The sequence below is a fragment of the Schistocerca cancellata genome, chromosome 5 (genome assembly GCF_023864275.1).
Source record: "Schistocerca cancellata isolate TAMUIC-IGC-003103 chromosome 5, iqSchCanc2.1, whole genome shotgun sequence".
NCBI lineage: Eukaryota > Metazoa > Arthropoda > Insecta > Orthoptera > Acrididae > Schistocerca > Schistocerca cancellata.
In genome coordinates, this window is record NC_064630.1 from 597,947,045 (window position 1) to 597,972,722 (window position 25,678).

The 25,678-nt window shown below is 44.4% G+C and overlaps 1 protein-coding gene across 1 annotated transcript in view; it reads left to right on the forward strand.

The window, feature by feature from the left end:
* Positions 1–418: 418 nt before the first annotated feature.
* LOC126188711 (uncharacterized) overlaps positions 419–25,678 on the forward strand; it is a 299,019-nt gene continuing 273,759 nt past the window's right edge. The window contains exon 1 of the mRNA XM_049930319.1: positions 419–607. The gene's annotated coding sequence lies outside the window, so the exon portion shown is untranslated. The remainder of the gene's footprint in view (positions 608–25,678) is intronic.

Consider the following 25,678-nt stretch of genomic DNA (forward strand, 5'->3'; position numbering starts at 1 on the left):
CATATAAAGAGTACGCACGAAAGAGCGACGATTCACTGCACGCTCTACCGGCAATCCGAGTCATTGGATTTCCCGGCTAGACCGGCGAGCATTCACGATGTGTCTCGTCCGTCGCGACTGCTCTTCGCTCCTTGCGCGTACCGCGCTTGCAACGATTTCCGCGTCTGCACTAGGTGAAACGCGGAAACTCTGGGACATCCCTCGTTAAAAATAATTATTCCTTACAGCGTGCGTCGTCGTCGGTGCGCTGTCTGGCTCCCCCTGCCGCCGCGCTGCCATGTCGTGCCTTGTTCTGACGCAACGGAGCGGGGCGCTAGGCGACAGATGACAGGCGTCGCGTGGCGCACGTTCGCCCTCGCGCCGCGAGGGGCGCTGGCGTCGGCCGCCGGCGCGGGACGCAGTGCGCGCGCGGCGCTTGCACGGGGCGGATCACTGCGCCTGCGCCACCGCCAAACAAACTTTGTTGACGCTGGCGTCGTCTATCCTCGCACCGACTTATTTATCGCCTCTTTCGTAAACGATCGCCCAGATTCGCCTGCTGCCACTGCCGCCAGAGCCAAGTGCCACGTCTGGTTGCAGTGTCCGTGCGACATGACAACAGCCTCAGGTAAGCTGCTGTGTAACGGCACGCCCACATCTGCGTCTCTTCGTTCCTACAGCAACGGTGTCTACCTGTAAGCAGGAGGACCATATAGAAATCATACATTCTCTCAGAGTCACAATATTACTTTTACCTTGAAAAAGAACTCCACGGTGCCAGAACTGTAATTCTCTTCGCACAAGCGTAATCAACCTGCCTAACACAATCGGACGGAACTGCACGCTAACTCAACAACTGTCTCCATGTGTCATGCACATACGAACATGGGTTGACAGATCACAGAGCCGGCTCACTGGCTATTTTTAAGACTGGCCACCGGCAGGAAGTGAATAGAAGGGCTATCGATTTCTGTTTGGAGACCACTCGCTAGAGCACTTCGAAACGATTTCATCAACAGCGTAATACGAAGAAGGTCAAATTATATTTGAAACTAACATGATGATAACAACATGGCACAGTAAATGAAGTCCATGTGATTGTGTGTGTGTGTTTTTCACCATGTGGCTTTTTGCTTGCTGTCATAATATCTGCGATTTTGTTATTCAGAAATACTATAGTTGTCAGAGCATTTTAAGATTAATTATAATTGTGTGCAACGAGGTACCGGTGTAGAGCTTTAGCCACATTGCACAAAAAAGTTTTATGTTGTCTCTGCAATACGAAAAAATGTTCGTGCATCAAGGTAGGTTCCACGCCATAAGAAATGTGTCTGCTGCCTTTCATAATTCTTTCATTACGTGAGAGGCTCGACACAGGGCGTCATATGACGTTTGGGGCTGGTTCAGGAACTTCAACCATAGTGTAAACTGTTCTAGATCGACTTGTCAGTTCTTTTCGGAAGCACGAGCGTGATCAACCTGCCTAAACATTATCAGGAAATTACACACCAACACCTTTTCTGATAAAGTCAATGATGATTACTGTGGATAGCTTGCATTTCCCCACAAAATTAACGTGGGAAGTGCTCCAAAAACAGTTTTCAGAAGAAACACGTTAAACTTTACCTATTAAATAAACACAGCCATATTGCTGTCTTGGTTTCCTCTACATCTGCACCAGTCACTCACTCTCTAGTTTCAGGTTTCTTTATTCGCATGAAAAAATCCTAGAACCTGTCCACTTTTTTATGTGTCCTCTGAAAGATTAAAGTAACTTTTTCTCCGTGAGTTATTTCTCGATAGGTGCTATTTCTTGTAGTACAATGCGACATTATACTGAAACTAACCCTTCAATTTAGTTTTAAGAGGGGAAAGAAGAATTAGTAATGTTTTAAATGCAAGCTCACTTGATGATGAGTGAGTGCTCGGAATATGTACTATATTTCTGAACTGGAGAAAATTCACATGGTTGCCGTCTGATGCATATATGAGAAGCGTTTTGAAGCGAAATGTGTTGAAGGGGCTACTATGGATCGAGTTGCGTACTGCTTACACAATTTCGCTTCCTTTTACCATATAAGATACTGGATGTCCTCCTGTGATAAACTGAAGCTGTGTGCCCGCAAGGGTTTTGTAAACACCGATGATTTTTACCTGTTTTGGGAAAGTAACAGGAAAAAATTGCCAGTCGCACGGTGTTTGAGTTTCCCTTTTCTTTTCTGGTCGCTGATTTTTAGCAAACTCCAGCGTTGGAAATGTCAAGGATTTTCTGGAAAGCTTGAGACAGCTACATATTCGTGAATGTCTGCGATTCTATTGTTTAAAAAATAGACCACAGGAGAGGCTATTTGTGCTGATGTAGTCCTATGGCGACGTAGAACAAAATGGATTCGTTGCTGTTATATATCCCGCAGTGAAGTCAATATTAACATTCATTGTAGATTTCACGCCATAAGAAGTATCTGTACAGCCTCTCATAATCCTTTTGTTGAGTCAGAGTCGACACAAGCAAACATATGGTCCAATTTTTAATCGTTCAACAACTTTATCTATTTTCCAAACATCCGTCAAGTATCTGGGTGTGACTACTCGAAATGATCTCAAATGGATGATCAGATTACACAAGTAACGGGCAAGACGAATTCTAGATTGCGGTTTATTGGTAGAATCCTTAAACGATGCAGTCCTCCAACAAAGGAAATTGCTTAGCCTTGCTTAGGCTTAGCCTTAGAGTACTGTTCTTCTGTATGGGACCCTTACCAGTTGGGTCTCATTCAAGAGATTGAGAAGGTCCAAAGAAGAGCAGCTAGATTGGTGACTGGTACATTTAGCCATCGCGAGAGCGCTACAGATATCATGTTTGAAGTGGGATACACCTGCAGATAGAGGCGTTCGGACAGTCGTTTTTCCCTCGTGCGATCCACGGGTGTAACAGAGGGGGGGGGGGGGGGATATGACTTTGTCGCGAATTGCGCCCTCCGCCACACACCGCTTGGTGGTTAGCGGCGTATATATGTAGATGTAACCTTATTGACATCTCTGTATCCTTGAAATTACAGCGATGTACATAAAACATCCTAGAGCGTTTCGGACATTTAGTCGTCCTCTAGGCAATTCAAATAAACTTTTACCACTTGCAGTTCTGAAATCCTTAAGTACTATTATTGCAGTACATGCGACATAATATGGAAATTAAGTCTTCGATTTTAAGACATTTTAAGAACAAACTCATCTGATGATGGACAAGAGCTCGAAACGTTTAGTATATTATTAAACATTTTAAAAATCACGTAACACTTGCTGGGTGTTGTATGTCACAGATTTGCGAGATCTATAAAAGCAAAATATCTTGAAGAGGTTCCTGTGACTGGCGAATGCCTTTTATTAAATACGAGCGTACGGAATAGCAGGTCAGTTGTGTGACTGGATTGAAGAGTTTCTAGCAAACAGAACTCATCGTGTCATTAACAACAGAGAGAAATATTCAGACGTACAATCAACTTCGCCCGTGAGGCAAGGAAGTGTTACTGGACCATTACTTTTCACAATAGGCCTATATATAACAGGATGTATCTTCTAAGAGTCGTCAGGCGCATTTTTTCTGATGTTTGAGAAGATATTTGCACTTTCGTTTTTGCGTTGTGTAGCTGGAATCAGCCCAAACTAATACTAATGCTTATCACGTCTTTCGCGCGTCGCTCAGTGTCGACGGAAAGCGACGATTTGTTTCCCATTACAAACAAAACGATTTTTAAAGAGGAATTTTGCTTGTTCATTCGATAGAGCGGTCCCAGAGGTCCCAGATTAGTCTAGTGCGACAGTTGTTTTTATCGGTATGTGTTAACAGGGACAGTAAAACTCGAAGAATAAACAATAACTTACTGCAGTAGCGATAGCACTATTGTGACCCTCGCTGACTGCCACCGTCATACGTACTGTGCTAGTGGGTAGCTGCTGGGCTGTTGTTTGGCTCTGAGCGCTATGGGACTCAACTGCTGAGGTCATTAGTCCCCTAGAACTTAGAACTAGTTAAACCTAACTAACCTAAGGACATCACAAACATCCATGCCCGAGGCAGGATTCGAACCTGCGACCGTAGCGGTCTTGCGGTTCCAGACTGCAGCGCCTTTAACCGCACGGCCACTTCGGCCGGCCGGCTGTTGTTTATTCTTCGTCTCTTACTCTTTGTTAATACGTATCGAAAACCAAATACCACCCTAGACTAATATGGAACCACTCTATCGAATGGGCACGAAAAATTTAAACCATATTATTTGTAATGGGAAACAAACCTACGCTTTCTGTTGACACTGAGCATCGTATGAAGGGCGTTACAAGCAGTCATTGTTTGCGCTGACTCTAGCTATACTATGTAAAAGCGAAATTGCAAATATCTGCTGAAATATCAGAGAAATGCTCCTGACTAAGAAGAGAGACCCGGTATAAATGATCTAGTGGATAATGTCTGAAGTCCCATGAGGCTTTTTGGGGAGGATGCTTTTGTACACAAAGAAGTGACATCGCTCAGTAATTGTAGAGAAATACTAGAAGACCTGCACAGGATCGAGACTTGAAGCGCGTATTACCAGTTTATACTCAACATGAATAATGTAACATATTACGTATAAAAAGGCTGAAAGACACATTCCTGTATGATTCACGATTGCGGACCAGTTACTGGAAGCAACAAAATCCATTAACTATCTAAGAGTATGCGTACCTAGCGATTTAAAATGGAATGATCACACATAACAAACTGCAAGTAAGGCAGTTGCCGGACTGAGGAAGAATCCATGGGGAATGTGGCCCGTCCACGAAACAGGTAGCTTACAAAACGTTAGTTCAAGCGACACTTGAATATTGGTCATCGTTCTTGGATCCGTACGATAGGATGGTTAGAGGAAATAATGTCCAAAGGGGAACAGTTTGCTTTGTTACAGACTAACTTAGTAAGAGTGAAAATGCCATGGAGATCCTCGGCAAACTCCAGCGGCAGACTTTCCAAGATGGGTATTCTGCATCACGGCTTGGTTAACTGTAAAAGTTGCAAGAGCGTACGTTCCTTGAAGAGTCAGCCAACGTATTGCTTTCTCGTACGTAAATCTCGCGTAAAGGCCATGAAGGTAAAATCAAAGAGATTCGAACTCACGGCGGCTTACCAGCAATCTTTCTTCCCGCGAAACGTTCGCGACTGGAACAGCAAAAGGGTTCAAGCGGCAGTGGTATACAATACACCCTCCGATGGCTGTGTATAGATTTAGATGCACGAGACGTATTCCAAAACTAAGATCACGAGGAATAGTTTTTATTGACAGTAATACTTTACTGTGTACCTACTTTGCTTTTTCACATAAGCGTCGTTCACATCCGCATAATTTCTATAACGCTGCATCAACTGCTTTAACCCCTCCTCGTAGAAGTCTGCCGCCTGGGAACTGAACCAACTGGTAACGCCAGCTTTGATTTCATCGTCGTTCTGAAATCGTTGTCCACCTCGCCACTTTTTCAAATGGAAAGAGACGTGGTGCAAGTCGGAACTGTACGGACAGTGATCAAACACTACCCAACGAAAATCTTGAATCTGCTTCTTGGTCTCGGCAGCGGTGTGAGGCCGTGCGTTGCGTGAAGGAGGATTATGCCAGACGACATTTTCTCGCTGCGTCGATTTCGGATCGCACATCTCAGTTTGGCCAGCATTTCACATTGCATGTCAGCTGTAATTGTTGACCCACAGTCCACAAAATCAATCAAAAGGTCTCGTCGCCCGTAACAAGGTGAGAAACAAATCATCTCCAACTTGTCTAAAGCTCTCGAAAAACTGGTCTAAAGCTCTCGACAAACTGACGTGTGCTACTTATTTTTTACTGTTTGTGCTGATCAGTGAGAATTTCTGGAACCAGTCTTGCACACAATTTGTGATATCAAAGCTGTTCAGTGACAGTCTTGTAAACTGAGATTCGGGCAACATTTTGGCATTCATTAGGCGATCAGTTCGAAGTTTTTGGTTCACATGATAAACGATGTCGTCGATTCGAATACTGGGCCTGCCATTCCGCTGTTCATCGTCAACATTTGTGCTGCCATTGAAATTAACGACACAATTTACGAACTTGTTTGTCACAGATTTTTTCAAGTGCATACGGTAGGCATAACTCAGGATGGATTCCAGTAGCTGAAGATTCTTTTGCCAGCAAAATCCCGCGGGCGGGATCTACGGCTGTCTCGTCCATTACGATCTTCTCTCACCGACTGGCAAGCGAGTACTTAACCTAATCAACTCTGCAATAGTTTCCTAAAGAGTCGGTAGACAGAGCTGCATGCGTGTAACTCCATTCAGGCCTATCATCAGTTAAATATTCAGTGAATCTTACACTACTGGTCATTAAAATTGCTACACCAAGAAGAAATTCAGATGATAAACGGGTATTCATTGGACAAATATATTATACAAGAACTGACATGTGATTACATTTTCGCGCAATTTGGGTGCATAGATCTTGAGAAATCAGTACCCAGAACAACCACCTCTGGCCGTAATAACGCATGGGAATTGAGTCAAACAGCTTGGATGGCGTGTACGGGTACAGCTGCCCATGCAGCCTCAAGACGATACCACAGTTCATCAGGAGTAGTGACTGGCGTATTGTGACGAGCCACTTGCTCGGCCACCATTGACCAGACGTTTTCAATTGGTGAGAGATCTGGAGAATGTGCTGGCCAGGGCAGAAGTCGAACACTTTCTGTATCCACAAAGGCCCGTACAGGACCTGCAACATGCGGTCGTGCATTATCCTGCTGAAATGTAGGGCTTCGCAGGCATCGAATGAAGGGCAGAGCCACGGGTCGTAACACATCTGAAATGTAACGTCCACTGTTCAAAGTGCCGCCAATGCGAACAAGAGGTGACCGAGACGTGTAACCAATGGCACCGCATACCATCACGTCGGGTGAAACGCCAGTATGGCGATTACGAATACACGCTTCCAATGTGCGTTCACCGCGATGTCGCCAAACACGGATGCGACCATCATGATGCTGTAAACAAAACCTGGATTCATCCGAAAAAATGACGTTTTGCCATTCGTGCACCCAGGTTAGTCGTTGAGTACACCATCGCAGGCGCTCCTGTCTGTGATGCAGCGTCAAGGGTAACCGCAGCCATGGTCTCCGAGCTGATAGTCCATGCTGCTGCAAACGTCGTCGAACTGTTCGTGCGGATGGTTGTCGTCTTGCAAACTTTCTCATCTGTTGACTTAGGGATCGAGACGTGGCTGCACGATCCGCCACAGCCATGCGGATAAGATGCCTGTCACCTCGACTGCTAGTGATACGAGGTCGTTGGGATCCGGCACGGCGTTTCGTATTACCCCCCTGAATCCACCGATTCCATATTCTGCTAACAGCCATTGGATCTCGACCAACGCGAGCAGCAATGTCGCGGTACGATAAACCGCAGTCGTGATAGGCTACAATCCGACCTTTAACACAGTCGGAAACGTGATGGTACGCATTTCTTCTCCTTACACGAGGCATCACAAGAACGTTTCACCAGGCAACGCCGGTCAAATGCTGTTTGTGTATGAGAAATCGGTTGGAAACTTTCTTCACGTCAGCACGTTGTAGGTGTCGCCAGCGGCGCCAACCTTGTGTGAATGCTCTGAAAAGCTAATCATTTGCATATCACAGCATCTTCTTCCCGTCGGTTAAATTCCGCGTCTGTAGCACGTCGTCTTCGTGGTGTAGCAATTTTAGTGGCCAGTAGTGTAGTTTTGGAATACGTCTCGTAGGTATTTTTGGTTAGAATCATTTACCATATAAGAGACTGGATGGCACGTCCCCCTGCGTTACTTGGTCAGCCGGGTTAACTACGCCCCCGCACGCGAGACAGTTCCCCGTGCGGAGCGCTGGCGCGGCAGGGCGCCGAGCTATCGATAGCTGCCTCTACCTCCTCCACCTCGTGCACGGTCAGCTGACTCGCTAGCCGGGGGGCGGCGGCCGGCGCTCGCTTCACGGTCGGCCGCGCTGTGCGCATGAGCGATAGCGGCGTGGCGCCGCGCGGCCTTGCGGCTGCGAGCCGAGTAGTAGGGTACGTCAGATGTATCTGGCTGCACACAGCTGCGGCCGGGCCCTCCCGCCTTATCCCGCGTCCTTTATACGGCGGCCGCTGTGCCGGAATCGCCCCTAAATATCGCTGCCGGAGTTGGTTCCGCGCCTAATTTGGCCCCGAATCTGACGTCCCGATACCATCGTGGCCCCCACTAATGGGAGGAAAAGGAAATAGCTAATGAGCCACGACCATGCGCGCCCGCGCGCGCGCGCCTGTGTCCATAACATCAAAAGGCATGCCAGCGGGAAACGAGCGGAACGAAGTCGATTGTTTGTGGAGTCTGCGCGGATCTCGCAGGTAGCGCGTGCGCCTTCCGCCTCCGACAAACCGTTGCGGAATTTGTGTCCTCAGTTACATCTTATCTATTTACTCGTTCAGTAATACGGAACAACTATGTCAATTCGTGTATGGGAGTCCACAGAAATTTATCCAGGAGGTGGCAAGATCGTAAAATTGTCGTTTCTGGTGTAACTGATTCGTAAGTTCCAGGGAGTATTGTACCCCAAGAATTAGATTTGACAGGAAGTTCACAGCAGTTACGTGACAGGTATCCACTATGTTAGTTTGGTATCTATATTGTATGGATATTTCACTAGTGTATGAAAAGCACATCGTATTATGTTATTACGTAGGTGAGTCAAATGAAAACCTTAATTTTTTTTTTAATTGTGGTGTCACCGCCAGACACCACACTTTCTAGGTGGTAGCCTTTAAATCGGCCGCGGTCCGCTAGTATACGTCGGACCCGCGTGTCGCCACTATCTGTGATTGCAGACCGAGCGCCGCCACACGGCAGGTCTAGAGACACTGCCCAGCACTCGCCCCAGTTGTACAGTCGACTTTGCTAGCGATGGTTCACTGACAAATTACGCTCTCATTTGCCGAGACGATAGTTAGCATAGCCTTCAGCTACGTCATTTGCTACGACTAGCAAGGCGTGATTATCATTTGCTATTTATCTTGTGATGCATGTACCGTCAGACCGATGTTCACCAATTATGAATTAAAGTTAAGTATTCCAGTAGTTAATTACGTTCTTTACTACTATAAATTCCCTTAACTGTTCCAGACCTCACGCCAGCCTGCGTGAGCTTGAACGCGTGCCTTTCGGCTTCCTCCTAGTGGCTTGGCTGTCTAACCAAGTCACAACAAAAATATTTATTGTGCAGAAGTGGTACAAGCTGTATCACTTTTCAACATAATCTGCGCCACGCTCAATGCAAGTCCTCCAGCGCTTACAAAGTGCATAAATTCCTTTAGAAAAAACTTAACCACTCATGCACTGCGTGGCGTACCTCTTCATCAGAACGGAACTTCTTTCCTCCCATTGCGTCTTTGAGTTGTCCAAACATATGGAAATCACTTGGGGCAAGGTCTAGTGAGTATGGTGGATGAGGAAGACACTCAGAATGCAGGTCTGTGATTGTTGCAACTGTCGTACGGGCAGTGTGGGGCCTTGCATTGTCATGTTGCAAAAGGACACCTGCTGACAGCAATCCACGTCGCTTTGATTTGATTGCACACCGCATACGATGTTTTAGGAGATCTGTGTATGATGTACTGGTGACAGTGGTCCCTCTAGGTATGTAATGCTCCAAAATGACGCCTTTTTCGTCCCAAAAGAGAGTCAGTATAGCCTTACCAGCTGATGGTTCTGTTGGAAACTTCTTTGGTTTTGGTGATGGGGATGGCGCCATACTTTGGTCGCTCTCTTCGTTTCCGGTTTGTGGTAGTGGACCCAGGTTTTGTCCCCAGTAACGATTCTTGCAAGGAAGCGATCACGTTCTGGTTCAAAGCGTCGAAGAAGTTCCTCAGAAGCATCAACACGTCGTTCTCTCATTTCAGGAGTCAGCTGCCGTGGCACCCATCTTGCAGACACTTGTGAAAGTGGAGCACATCATGCACAATGCAGTGTGCTGACCCATGACTAATCTGTAAACATGCTGCAATGTCAGCCGGCCGAAGTGGCCGTGCGGTTAAAGGCGCTGCAGTCTGGAACCGCAAGACCGCTACGGTCGCAGGTTCGAATCCTGCCTCGGGCATGGATGTTTGTGATGTCCTTAGGTTAGTTAGGTTTAACTAGTTCTAAGTTCTAGGGGACTAATGACCTCAGCAGTTGAGTCCCATAGTGCTCAGAGCCATTTGAACCATTTTTTTTTTTTTTTTTTTTTTTTGCTGCAGTGTCATTCAGTCTCACTCGGTGGTTTTCCTTCACTAAGGCTTCAACTGCTGCAATTTTCTGTGGAGTCAGAATTCGTTGTGCCTGACCTGGACGAGGACAATCTTTCACTAAAGTCACACCATTTGCGAACTTCCTACTCCACTCGTAGCTGCTGTGACGAACATGCATCGCCGTACTGAACCTTCATTCGTCGATGAATTTCAATAGGTTTCACACCTTCACAACGCAAAAACCGAATAACAGAACGGTGTTCTTCCCTGGTGCAAGTCGCAATTGGGGCGGCCATATTTATACCGATACTGCGACGATATGTGTGCATCTGCACTATGCTGCCACCTAAAGGCCATTCTGCACGCTGTTTGTAGCACGCTTACCAACTTAGAGGATATCGGCGCGAAATTTCGATTTGTTATTGCAAATTTAAGGTTTTCATTTGACTCGCTCTCGTACGAGTAATTTACGATAGTTTTCTAATCCATATAACAATAACTTTAGACTGACACTGAAAACTAAAAATTTGATTGTAGAAGAGCTAATTAGGGTGGCAGAGAAGATCGGTCTGTATTGGAACAAAAATAACCCGAAGAAAATAGCACATTAATAGTCCTCGAAGTGGACCCGCAAAACGTGCCGCATTAATAGTACTGAAAGTGCGTCTCCGCTAAAACTACAGTGTCTGTGGTGTAGCAGAATCGTAGACAGTCACTAATAGAAATGCGAGAGGATTTTGTAGTAAATAATTGCAGATCCTTGTACCGCAAGGAAGCAAGGGAGAGGATGTCGTGATGGATGGCCAGGATCCTCTTTCTACAACACAAAAGCACACGTGGATTAATACGGTTGTTTATTTACAAGTGCAGGACTCAGTTACTGATCTTGAATAGATTACATGTCTTGTGGCAAGTTCGTTAGTAATAGTCCTCTCGCTGCTGATGTGAAGTACTAGTCCCTGCATAATCGCTACCCTGGTCACTGTGTACTGTGGTAACCTGCGATGAACTGAACCCGCTCTGTAGGTGAATGGCAGACGCCACTCGGGTGAGTCAGTGAGACCGAGCGATGGAGTGAGTCAGTGAGACCCTCCGGTCAGCGCCGGCGGCCTAAATACACGCTGTCGAGAGGGCGCGGCCGGTGATTGTGTGTGTGTGTGTGTGTGTGTGTGTGTGTGTGTCTGGCCTCTCTCGCGATAGGTGCGCTTGACCCAGCGCCTACTATCGATTCTCGCGCTATGTATTTGTCGACCAGTGTGCTGGAGACGGCTTACGCCAACACAATAAGATGTCAATATCCCCAGATTCCACGAGGCGGAAAATTGTGGAGGCTGCAGCACCAACAGCAGGGCGTTTGCATTCTGGATACAGTCACGTAGTCCACAGCCGTAATGCATTGGATCACTGGATTGCTTTTGACAAAAAATCTTTCAGCAGGTCTGCCACCTTGTGTGGCTCAGTAATACACTCTTGTCTTTGTCGCTGAATAGGGTGACACAGCCAAGACATGCCACCCTAGATACAGGGTGGTCCATTGATAGTGACCGGGCCAAATATCTCACGAAATAAGCGTCAAACGGAAGGGGGAAGCCAGATGGCGTTATGGTTGGCCCGGTAGATGGCGCTGCCATAGGTCAAACGGATATGAGCTGCGTTTTCTTAAGTAGGAACCCCCATTTTTTATTACATGTTCGTCTAGTACGTAAAGAAATATGAATGTTTTAGCTGGATCACTTTTTTCGCTTTGTGATAAATGGCGCTGTAATAGCCACAAACGTATAAGTACGTGGTATCACGTAACATTCCGCTAGTGCGGACGGTATTTGCTTCGTGATACATTATCCATGTTAAAATGGACCGTTTACCAATTGCGGAAAAGGTCTATATCGTGTTGATGTATGGCTATAGTGATGAAAATGCCAAGCGGGCTGTGCTATGTATGCTGTTCGGTATCCTGGACGACATCATTCAAGTGTCCGGGCCGTTCGCTGGATAGTTACGTTATTTAAGGAAACGGGAAGTGTTCAGCCACATGTGAAACGTCAACCACGAATTCAGCAAATGATGATGCCCAAGTAGGTGTTTTAGCTAATGTCGCGGCTAATCCTCACATCAGTAGCAGACAAACTGCGCGAGAATCGGGAATCTCAAAAACGTCGGTGTTGAGAATGCTACTCAACATCGATTACACCCGCACCATATTTCTATGCACTAGGAATTGCATAGCGACGACTTTGAACGTCGTGTACAGTTCTGCCACTGGGCACAAGAGAAATTACGGGACGATGATAGATTTTTTGCACACGTTCTGTTTAGCGACGAAGCGCCATTCACCAACAGCGTTAGCGTAAACCGGCAAAATATGCACTATTGGGCAACGGAAAATCCACGATGACTGCAACAAGTGGAACATCAGCGACCTTGGCGGGTTAATGTATGGTGCGGCATTATGGGAGGAAGGATAATTGGCCCCCATTTTATCGATGGCAATCTAAATGGTGCAATGAATGCTGATTTCCTACGTAATGTTCTACCGATGTTACCAGAAGATGTTTCACTGCATGACAGAATGGCGATGTACTTCCAACATGACGGATGTTCGGCACATAGCTCGCGTGCGGCTGAAGTGGTATTGAATAGCATATTTCATGACAGGTGGATTGGTCCTCGAAGCACCATACCATGGCCCGCACGTTCACCGGATCTGACGTCCCCGTATTTCTTTCTGTTTGGAAAGTTGAAGGATATTTGCTATCGTGATCCACCGACAACGCCTGACAACACGCATTAGCGCACTGACTAGGCAAGTCACTTAAAAGGTGGAGGAAGGCAACGGCATACCACTTCCAACAGGACTATCTCTAGTAAAGCACTATCATGATCAGCTTTCGATATGAGGACAACTTCTTCAAATCAGTTTTCTTCTGGGTGGGCACAACAGCCTCGATGAATGTTGCAGTATCATTCACAGCTGGATGCAGGTTTGTTTTGCAGCAATGCATCACGAGAGTATGCACATTAACGACCGTACTATGTACAATTACATATGACACGCGACTTTTGTACGACGAGACAAGGACAGTGTATTCACATTAAATTTGATACGTAACCACCCCATTCCATTTCATAGGCAAAGGGATTCAGTTTCACCTTGTGAAAACCTAGATTTGAAGTCGGAAGGAACACTAGGGTTCATTGTCTCACCAACGGTCAGATCATTAGACGTGGACAACGGTGGACAGGAAATATGTCATGGCCTGTTCAGAGGAACCATCCCTGCGGTTCCGTATGCCGTTAATAGAAACCATGGAAAACCGAAACCTGGTGCGCAAACGGGGATTCATTCCCGCTCCAAACCAAGGGCAAGTAGTATATATGGTTTTACTGTACTTGAGGCATATAGCGCCTGTAATATCTGATGTACAGAGAGGTGGACATTGCTTTCATCACCGTCATGTTCGATTGTGGGCCACAAGTACTAATGAGAGTTTTCCGAAATATCTCCTCATGGACTACACATTTTAGCGGCATAAACCCTACAATATCAAAAACGGGTACAGCATTCCAACACGCTGTAGTGAGCTGCCTTTTTCGAAGTTGTCAAGGTATCTGTGCCACAGACCCAAGACGTACGAGTACATGTCAGTTTAACCAGCGCACTTCTACTCCTCATTACAGATTATAGTAGAAATTCAGTCACAAATATTTCCATTGTTCCTTTTGACGTAGAGCTCTTTTCTTCGTCCCTACTATGACGGTGCAGCTCTGCAGTAATTTTCTTATTTGAAATGTTTACATAGTACTCCCAGGACTTTTTTAAGCTTCTCCCTACGCCAGCGTCAGGTCGTGGGGCTATGCAAATTTGCAAGATAATACTCCAGCCAGTGCCTCTGCGTAAAAGTTATAGAAGGGTGGGCGTTTGTAGAGACGGCCATTTGTCTGCACTAAATTCCTTCTGCCATTTTTATCGACTATGGATCGGTGTTTCGTTCCAACCAGCTCATTTTCGAGTAACGATATTACTTTGTATTCTTTCTCTACCTGTGGTTTAGTAAGTCCTACTTGATTTGAGCAATTAACGTCGGTACTGTGGAGAAATCTACACACTCGCTGCAACGAAATTCGTAATTCCCGCCCCCCGTCCCCCTCCCAACCGAACGGATACATAAGAAATATTTATCACAAAGGTCGTTTTTCCCAATTCATCTTTCAATCCTGAATTTTTCTCCGCACTTTGCTCTGGTTTAGCAACTTCCATAAATTTCAGGCTCGTAAGTGTCCAAAAGATACGATCAAAGTGTAGGATATGTTAATGAAGAAGGAAAACGATCTTTGGTAAAATGTTCCCAGATACGTTCGAAACTATGTATGCTGCTCAATGCTATGCACAATTTGGGAGATTTTCAGATTTTACTAACAAAATCAGATGCTAAGTAATTCCAAGATGTCTCAGAAGGAATAACTTCCTACAATGAACTTACCCCAGTTTAAAATTAAGATCCTTCTCCAAAAGTATGCTAACGAAGCATCACCCGCTTACCTAGTGAGAGAACATCTGAAGCAATTACTTCGAGCGAGAGAGGTGGCGCAGTGGTTAGCGCTCTGCACTCGCATCGGGAGGACGACGGTTCAAACACGCGTCCGGCCATCCTCATGTAGGTTTTCCATGATTTCCCTAAATCTCCTCAGGCAAATGCCAGGATGGTTCCTTTGAAAGGGCACAGCCGATTTCCTTACCCTTCCTTTCCTGATCCGATCGGACCGATGACCTCGCTGTTTGGTCCCCTCCCCCGAATCAACCAATCAACTGCTTCGTGAAGTAATACAATATTTCAACCTTCCATTTATAATTTTCTCCAAACTTCGTTAACTTTTCCATCATTTCATCATTATAGGTGTGTTCTATGTTGGTTTTCACTCTTTACGCTAATCTCTTGATTCTTCGTCATCCCATTTCAGGTAATCCGGGTTTTCTTTTCTTTTCCACTCTCTGCTGCCTCCTGCATTGTCAAAGTATTGTGCACCAGTTGCTCTTGTGCGAGTCCCCTGTGATATATAATGCTCCTGCGGAAAGATCTTTGCTACATGTTTTACGTGACTTAAATGCGTGCCTTTCTTGAATGAAATCTTCACTTTGCAGCGGAGTGTGCGTTGACATGAAACTTCCTGACAGATTAAAACTGTGTACCGGACAGAGACTCTAACTCGGGACCTTTGCCTTTCGCGGGCTCTATCAGTCTCGGTCCGGCACACCTTTTTTAATCTACTAGGAAATTTCATGCCTTTTCTGCCCATGAAGCTCTTAACAGCTTCCCACTCTAACACACTATTTGTAATGATTTCATTTCAAGTTGTATTATGGGCTTTAATTCCTATAACCACATTCCTGAAAGATTACTTCTTCCACAGGCGCACAAATCGCAACACGGTAGCAGGCTGTATTTTCAGAATATGTCACACTTACTGTCGTATTTACGGATCTCGGACAGTCTGGAATGTCTGTCACTATTCTCGGAACTTCCGCGTGCAACTCAGTGCGCTGACTCATGTTTGGAGACCTCTGACGTTTCGGGCAAACAGTATATTGGCACGCTCTGAATTCAGCAGACGTTAAAATGGAGTTCCGTCGGTTGTGAAGTGCAAATGTTCCGAATCGTCAGTCTTTGCTATTCTCTGACACTTCTGACTTTTGAATGACTGTGGAAGACAGCATATGTCTTCGCTTGTCTTCCCGAATCCAGTATGTATTGATAAGTGTCTGAACTGTCAGCCGAAAAGATGAAAAATTGACTCATGCGTGTATTATTTTTCAAACCATCCCAGAAGATCATAAAAAGGATTAAATTGTCGTGAAGATATAAGGCTTCTCGAAAAAAGCAGTCACGAAACCCGTCCCTCCATATCCTTACAGGAAAACTACCAACAATGTAAAAAGATGGCCAAATGCATCCATTCACAACGGATATGTAAGCTAAGAGTGTAAGATCTCAATTGTAATTTTTACAACGTTTCGTCTTTGTTCACGGTTTCTCTTTCTCTCCCTCCCTTCTTCTCTCTCTCTCACCCTCTTTCTCTCTCTCTCTCTCTCTCTCTCTCTCTCTCTCTCTCTTTTCTTTTTTTTTTCTTTCTTTGAGTCATCAGTCTTCTGACAGGTTTGATGCGGCCCGCCACGAATTCCTTTCCTGTGACAACCTCTTCATCTCGGAGTAGCACTTGCAACGTACATCCTCAATTAATGCTGGATCTATTTCAACCCCTGTCTTCCTTTACAATTTTTATCCTGTGCAGCTCCCTCTAGTATGATGGAAGTTATTACGTGATGTCTTAACTGATGTGCTACCACCCTGTCCCTTCTTCTTGTAATTGTGTTCCATATATTCCTTTCTTCACCGATTCTGCGAAGAACCTCCTTAATCCTTACCTTATCGGTCCACTTAATTTCAACATTCTTCTGTAGCACCGCATCAGAAATGCTTCGATTATCTTCTGTTCCGGTTTTTTCACAGTCCATATTTCACTACCATACAATGCTGTGTTCCAAACGTACGTTCTCAGAGATTTTTCCTTAAATTAAGGCCCATGTTTGATACTATAGACTTCTCTTGGCCAGGAATGCCCTTTTTGCCAGTGCTAGTCTGCTTTTCAGTCCTCCTTGCCCTGTCCTTCATGAGTTATTTTGTTGCTTAGATATCAGAATTCCTTAACTTCACCTACTTCGTGATCACGAATCCTGATGTTAAGTTTCTCAATGTTCTCATTTCCACTACTTCATATTACGTTCGTATTTCTTCGATTTGCTCTCAATACATATTTTGTACTCATTAGATTTCAGTCCATTCAGCAGATCCTGTAATTCTTCTTCATTTTTACTGAGGATAGCAGTGTCGTCAGTGGATCTTATCATTCACCTTGAATTTTAATTCCACTCCTGAACCTTTCTTTTATTTCCATCATTGCTTCTTCGATGCACAGATTGAACAGTAGGGGCGAAAGACTACAACCCTTTAATCCGAGCACTTCGTACTGGGTCCTCCACTCTTATTATGCCCTCTTGTTTCTTGTACATATTGCATATTACCCGTCTTTCCCATATAGCTTACGCCCAGTTTCCTCAGAATATTTAAGATCTTGCACCAGTTTACATTGTCGAATGCTTTTTCCAGGTTGACAAATCCTATGAACGTGTCTTGATTTTTCTTTAGTCTTGCTTTCATTATCAACCGCAACGTCAGAACCTCCTTGCTGATGCCTTTACCTTTTCAGACTGATCGTCATTTAACACATCCTCAATTCTCTTTTCCATTCTTCTGTACACTATTCCTCTCAGCAACTTGGATAAATAAGCTGTTAAGTTTAGTGTGCGATAGTTTTTGTACTTGCAATCTTCAGAATTGTATAGATGATGTTTTTTCGAAAGTCGTATGGTATATCGCCAGACTCACACATTCTACACAGCAACTTGGATAGTCATTTTGTTGCCTCTTCCCCCAACGAGTTGAGAGATTCTGATGGAGTGTTATCTATCCCTTCCGCCTTATTTTATGTTAAGTTCTTCGAAGCTCTTTTAAATTCTGACTCTAATGCTGGATCTCCTATCTCTTCTAAATCGACTCGTCTTCTTCTGTCACGTCATCAGACAAGTCCTTCCCCTAATAGAGGTCTTTAGTGGACTCTTTCCGCCTACCCGCTCTCGCCTCTGCATTTAACAATGGAATTTCCGTTTCACTCTTAATGCTATCGTCATAGCTTATAATTTCACCAATGGTTCTTTTGATATTTATGCATCTTGAATCAGTCCTTCCGACAGTAATTTCTTTTTCGATTGCCTCGTATTTTTCATGCTTCCATTTTGCCTTGCGTCACTGCGCTTCCTATTTATTTCATTCCTAAGTGACTTGTATTTCTCTATTCCTGAATTTCCTTGGATTTTTCTTTTTTTTTTGCTTATTCCATCGATCAAATGAAGTATTTCTTGTGTCACCCGAGGTTTCTTCGCAGTTATCTTCTTTGTACCGACGGTTTTCCTTACAACTTCTGTGATAGTCCTTTTAACAGACGCCCATTCCTCTCCAACCGAACTGCTTATTCCCTAGCGCAGTATCTATAGCCTTAGAGAACTTCAAGTGTATCTCTTCTTTCCTTAGTACAACCGTATGCCACTTCTTTGTGCATTGACTCTTCCTGACTAGTCTTTTAAACTTCAGCCTATCTTCGGAATCTCTGTCTGACCATGATGTAATCTAACTGAAGTCTTCCCATACCTCCCGGCCTGTTCCTCTTGTAATTCTTGAACAGATTATTCGGTATTAATAGTTGAAATTTATTCAGAAATCAATCTTTCTCCCCTCTCATTCTTAGTACCAAGCACATATTCTCTCGTAACACGTTCTTGTACTCTTTCCCCTAGAACCGCATTCCAGTCCCCCATGGCTATTAGTTTTTCATCTCCCTTTTCCGTACTGAATTACCCATTCACTTTCCTCATATACTTTTTCTATCTCATTATCTTCGGCTTGCGACGTGTGCATACATACGTGAGCTATCGTTGTCGGTGTTGGTTCGCCATCTATTCTGATGAGAACTACCCTATCACTAAACTGTTCACAGTAACTCACCCTCTGCCCTGATTTCCTTTTCATGAAGACTCCTACCCCCGTTATACCGTTTTCTGCCGCTGTACTCATCTGACCAGAAATCCTTGTCTTCTTCCCATTTCACTTCACGGACCACGCACAATACCTAGAACGAGCTTTAGCATTTCCCTTTTCAGATCACAGTCACGCACGGCGGAGGTAGTGCAGATGTCGTAACATTTGTGTCAGGGTCAATGAACGACGGTTATATAAAAACTTCGAGACCCTGTACCTAATACAACATTTAGATTAGTGTGTTTGTAACTGACGGATTATTCTCTAACGCGTTGAGACTTCTAACATTCCACGTCCACACTCGTAGAAAGTTATCTTTTCGTTGGTTATTCAGTCTTTTTCTTATGGTCACCTTCACCTTGGCAGTCCACTGTCGGAGATCCGAATAGGTTACTAGTCCGGAATTTTTCGCCAATGGGAGATCATCAAAACCCTCTTTCAGTTCAATGGTTCAAATGGCTCTGAGCACTATGGGACTTAACTGCTGTGGTCATCAGTCCCCTAGAACTTAGAAGTACTTAAACCTAACTAACCTAAGGACATCACACACATCCATGCCCGAGGCAGGATTCGAACCTGCGACCGTAGAGGTCACGCGGTTCCAGACTGTAGCGCCTAGAACCGCACGGCCACTCCGGCCGGCTCCTCTTTCAGTAACAGGCCACATGTCATGTGAATAGACGTTGTCTGTCTTTAATGCAGTGGTTTCCGTTGCCTTCTGCTTCTCCAAGACGTTGGTCATTGCTGATTCTTCCGTCTTTAGGGGCAGCTTCCCACCCCCAATAGCAAGAGAATACCCTGAACCTCTGTCCGCTCCTCCGCCCTCTTTGACAATTCCGTTGCCGGAAGTCCTGGGCCGGCACTGCTGACTTTTATTAAAAATTTAAGCGGGGGCTGGAATTTAATCGATGTCTGGGTTCGAACCCAGGTCCAAGGACGCTTGGATTACTAACCAAAGGAGAATACACAGGCAAAGAGGATATTCTTGGAAAAGAGAAGTGTACTGACGTCAAACACTGGCCCTAATTTGACAAAGAAATTGGTGAGAATGTTACGTTCCGAGCGCAGCACTGTATAGTAGAGAATCAGGGACAGAGATTGGAATACAGTTGGCAAATAATTGACGACGTAGTGTGGAAGTGCTACTGTGAAGTGAAGTGGCTGGCGCATCAGGGTAATTCGTGGAGACCCGCATCAAACCTGTCACAGGACTGCTCTTGAAATAAATAAATAAATGTAACGAGACATAAGAGTATTCTTGTTGTGGCAGTCTTGTGGCGAGAAGGGATATAGTGCTGCGGACACACAAGTTGTATAAAATATGACTAGTAAAATAAATTACTAAGTGTAACTCAAAGGAGAACTGCGAGGTTTTCTCCAACAGTTCCACTCAAGTCGAAAACTTTATCATTTTTACAGTGTTTGTTGAATATAATACAAGTTTTAAACATAATGGGTCTTTACCGAGTAGGTAGCGTGTGAGCCAGATATCAAAGCGAGGATCCAAGCCTTAAATAGATCGCACTTCAGTCTCAGTCACCTTTTTAAGTATCTCAGTCAAGTAATTTCAATCTCCAGCTGGATAAAAGACTCATACAACCCATAAAGCTGTATGGTTGTGTAACTTCGTCTTCTCGTTTTCAAGCAGAAAGTATTACGGAAGATGTATGGTACTGTATAAGATGAAATCGGATCCGGCATAATTTTAAACTGGATAAGATCGATACCAGACCAGATATTTTAGGCCTGATGAGAAACAAACGTCATTGTGGACAGGTCGTGTCATATGGATAGACAAACATCGACGGGCTTAGAAATCGATGGATTTCAGTCCCCGGAAGAAGTACGTGTAGGTAAACGAAAGAAAAGGGGGAGAGACGAAATTCACGACCGCTTGCAACTGATCGACGTAGAGGGTGAACGACGGCAAAAAGCATGAAATACAATCCGGGGGCAGTGGCGAGCTGAAGTTGCGCGCAGTCCTCTGGGCCTGGTCACACAAAGTAAAGTAAGTGAGAAAGTAGTGATACAAGTTAGTAACAGGACAGCGGAGTGAAAGCTGCAGTAACATTTGCTTAATAAAGCGCCACTTGTTCCTAAGCACATTTCTTTGTGCGTGGCCATTTTCGGTCTTTACCGTTCGCCGCAGAGGACCACTTTCCAGTAACCGTTAGCTTAGCGCGCCTCTTTTCTTTCTTTCTTTCTTTTTTTTTTTTTTTTTTTGAAAAAATTAAGGCTCGGTAAAAATTTTCCCGTAATAGCGCGGCAGGGCTTATTAGAGGCGCGAGGTTATCGCGCGAGCCCACAGCACAAGCCCCGAGCCGAGTATCGATCGGTCTGCCCTTCTTGACGCACACCCTCGAACTCTTTCCGTGCTACTGGCTAGGCCGGCGCCAGGGAGTCAGAAAGGGGGAGAGGGGAGAGAGAGAGAGAGAGAGAGAGAGAGAGAGTGAGTGAGTGAGAGAGAGGGGGGGGGAGGGGCTGATCCACCGAGGTTGTTGGCTGCTTTCCCACCGCTCTTCTTTCACTGCAGTAAAAGCGATTGTTCTTTGCGGCAGCAGAATTTTAATGCGAACGTGCCTCATGCAAAATGACGCAGACGCGAATTATTTACCGAGCCAACTTTAATAATCTACTGGCAAAGCTGATCATTGTTACAAACAGGAGTCGTCGTCGTGACTGTGTTCAGTACACCAATATGACGTGCAGCAATGAGATGCTATCCTGTGTTCATCATACTGGACAATAGTTGACTAAATTTTCTTTCCGTGGTTACCGTTAATTTACGCTGTCTGTAGTCACAGTATTTTAATTTTCTAATTCCCTTGCGTTTAGGTGCAACAGCTTTCAAGGACTATACGTCTGTTATGATTGGGCGGAAATGCAACGAAAAATACTCAATAACAAACCAAATGAAAACTTTCTTCGTTACTTCCTTTACAAGGATGTGTTACAAAAATCTTAAGACGTTAGGTAATGCATATTCTGCTGAACAGTGTCTTCTGTTCCTAGCATCTTATATGAGCAAACCAATTGCGACTTTACTTGGTGATGTTTGTACCTTAGGTAATTGGGCTACGCAGGGCCCTGTTTAGAAAGAGTAGCTCGATAATGTTGTAGGGACGAACCGCGCGCGTCTGCTTTTGTGACCAGCAGCTAACTCGCTGCGAATAATAATTTTTATCTGTAATCCTGTAGTCAAGTAATTAACAAAATAATCGGAAATAGTACATGGAGGTAAAAGGGTTTTATTCTAAGTCTTTAATTGATGTAGACAACACAAGAGAAGTACTGTTGAATAATGAGTATTCAAGAAAGTATTCTTAAACAAATGGGAATTGGTCCTACGATAACTAGTTATAATACTGACAGAAAGGTTCCCTTACAAAATGCAATATAGCTGCATTGAGAGCGTTACGAGAGTGTTAGTAGAATCCCCAAGCTAAATAGTCACCCAATACACGCGAAAAACTAAGTCCATTTTGTGATTGCATGAAATAGTCACCATCTCAAAATAATTGAGAGTTCAGCTCGACGAGCTACGCAATAACCCACAAGAGATACCAAGTAAGAACTCATACTCCGTCTGTTTTCAGCTCCGAAATGCAAGCAGAAAAATTAAAGTTCTTCACTGGAGCACATTCAGACCTAGTGGAAGTTAGAGTCCTCTCAAAAGCTAAAGTTTTGTAGTGGCCGTTCACCGCCCAGAATCCAGATTCGATCACCTTCAGGATCGATTAATATGCTTTATCACAGGCGGATCTGCCTTCTTCCAAGACTTGCATAAAAGTGTGCAGAGTCGTTCCCAAGTGTCTTCCTCCAGTTGACTCGATCAGTGTTCTGCTACTGACTATCACTGGCTGAATGTCACCCCTACCAGAAATACATGGTTCTTACATACGCTAGGTATGATTCTGACTCGACTACTTTCCCCCCATGAACTAATATATTATAACAATATGTAAATTAACATATATTATAAACGTTCTGTCACACTTAAACCATTGACGATGAATACAAATAAAGGTTTGTTCATAAACAAGCCAGCATTCTTTCATACATGTGCTCTCATTAAATGACATCAAAATGGTGTTGAATTTTGTTTAAACAATTATTTATGTCTGCATGATAGAAGTGTCTTATAGCACTCTTCCCACTAATGGTGTCAGCTGGCACAAGCAATTGATGACCTCGTAAATTACCATGTTTTTTTTTAATATCGATTATGATTACATTTAAATAAAGTTACTGACTGGCACAAATAGTATAATACTCATTAAATAACTACACAAGTATGATAACATATGAGGTATTCAAGTTGCATTGAGATGGTGAGTTATTGTGGAGGATGTGATGATCGTGATGATCCTTAGCACAAAGAAAAAGATATACAAAGTAATAAATCAATGAATAAAGTAGATACCGATGTGCAGTTTTCAGGGGTAGTAGTGCAAAGCTGTTATCTGAGATATCCGTTGTTCAAATCACATAAAAATCGATTAAAAGTTGTTAAATCTAAGGTTGATTGTGAACATATTTAGTCACTATAAATAATTACCCTTTGTAGTTTTAAAAATATTGAAAACATTATTGGTTCAAATGGCTCTAAGCACTATGAGGCCACCAGTCCCCTAGACATAGAACTGCTTAAACCTAATTAACATAAGGACATCACACACATCCATGGGCAGGATTCGAGCCTGCGACCGTAGCAGCAGCGCGGTTCCTGACTGAAGCGCCCAGAACCGCTCGGCCACAGCGGCCGGCGAAAACATTATGGTCTCATTGCATGCACCTCAGTTTTCTGAGCTCGCAGATGTATTCAGGTTCGCTTTATTATGTAATTGTGATTTTTTATATAATTTCTAAGAGCTGTATGTTTCAGAATGTCTTAGACTCCATCATTTCTCCAGCTAAGCGAGCGATGGCTTTCACATTGTAAGTAGGCTGTTTAGGTTTTCTTATTGGTAACGCCACGTAGCGCTCTGTATGAAAAATCACTGGCTGTGCTGTGTGCAGTCTGTGGCTAGTTTGCATTGTTGTCTGCCATTGTAGTGTTGGGCAGATGGATGTGAACAGCGCGTAGCGTTGAGCAGTTGGAGGTGAGCCGCCAGCAGTGGTGGATGTGGGGAGAGAAATGGCGGAGTTTTGAAATTTGTAAGACTGGAAGTCATGAACTGCTATATACATTATGACTTTTGAACGCTATTGAGGTAAATACATTGTTTGTTCTCTATCAAAATCTTTCATTTGCTAACTATGCCTATCAGTAGTTAGTGCCTTCAGTAGTTTGAATCTCTTATTTAGCTGGCAGTCGTGGCGCTCGCTGTATTGCAGTAGTTCGAGTAACGAAGATTTTTGTGAGGTAAGTGATTTGTGAAAGGTGTAGGTCAATGTTAGTCAGGGCCATTCTTTTGTAGGGATTATTGAAAGTCAGATTGCGTTGCGCTAATAAATATTGTGTGTCAGTTTAAGCACAGTCTTCTATAATTTTTCAAAGGGGACGTTTCAACATGATCTGGGGTTTGCCAATTTTCTGCCTTTGTACCTGGCCTGACCAACTACGGTCACTTCGAATGGCGTGGCCACAGTGTGTCTTCGGCCCTGGGCGCACCATGTAGCATTCAGCTGCAGAAGCAATTTTATCTCTCACGAATTCCGGGTGGCCCAATAGCTCGCCTACACACATGCAATCTTACAGTCTCACACGAGATGAAACAATTCCGCTTTTGCCGTAACAACAGACACGCGAAATGTTTATCCATATACAAATATACACTGTCTCATCAAAAATATCCATTTACCCCTAAATAAAACAGAATTGGCTAGTAGATGTGACAAGAGGGAGATCTGCCAGTATAAAAAAAATGGAGAGTATTGTGTTGTCAGTAGAGGAGCAGTAACAGCAGAATTGGTCGTTCAGGAGAAATCTTACGTGGACTAGTCATTGGATGTCAACGAGTAACAAACCCATCAGGGACATATCGGCCCTTCTAAAGCTCCAAAGTCGTCTGTTGCTGATACGATTGTCAAGCGAAAACGTGATGGAACAACCACTGGTAAAGCGAGACCAAGCAGACCTCATGTGTCGGTGGACAGGGACCGTCGAGCATTGTGGAGGGTAGCTGTAAAGAAATCTCATGAAATCAAGGAGCTCTAAAGTGCTATCAGCGGTCCAGCTATCACAGTAGCTGTGCTAGGGCTTTAAAAAGTATGGGGTACAATGGTCGAGCGACTCCAAATAAGACACATTTCTGTAGTCAGTGCTTGAGGCGGTGTGAAGAGCGATGCCTGTGGGCAGTGAATGACTGGAAGATATGGAGTGATGAATCATGCTGTAACCAGTGGCTGTCTGATGATGGGAGGGTTTGGGTTTGGCGACTGGCTGGAAAACGTTACCTCTCATCTTGTGTAGTGCCAACAGCGAAGCATGGAGTAGGTATGTGGGTGTTTTTCTTGACTAGGGTGTGGTCCATTACTTCATTCCGTACAACAGAGGAATAGTTCAGAGACAATGATCATTGGTATCGGCATTACAGTGACCCTGCTATGAAGCAGCACCTATGAATCAATGCGTTGTGAAAAATAACATTGCTGAAATGGACAAATCTGCCCAAAGTACCAACCAAGACCCAGTGAAGGAACACCTTTGGGATGAGTTTCGACTTCTCTCCAGACCACGCCGTCCAGTATTTCTATTTCCTCTGGTTTCGGTCCTTGAGGTAGAAATGTCTGCCGTTTCTCCACAGAGATTCAGACCTCCACAGCAGAA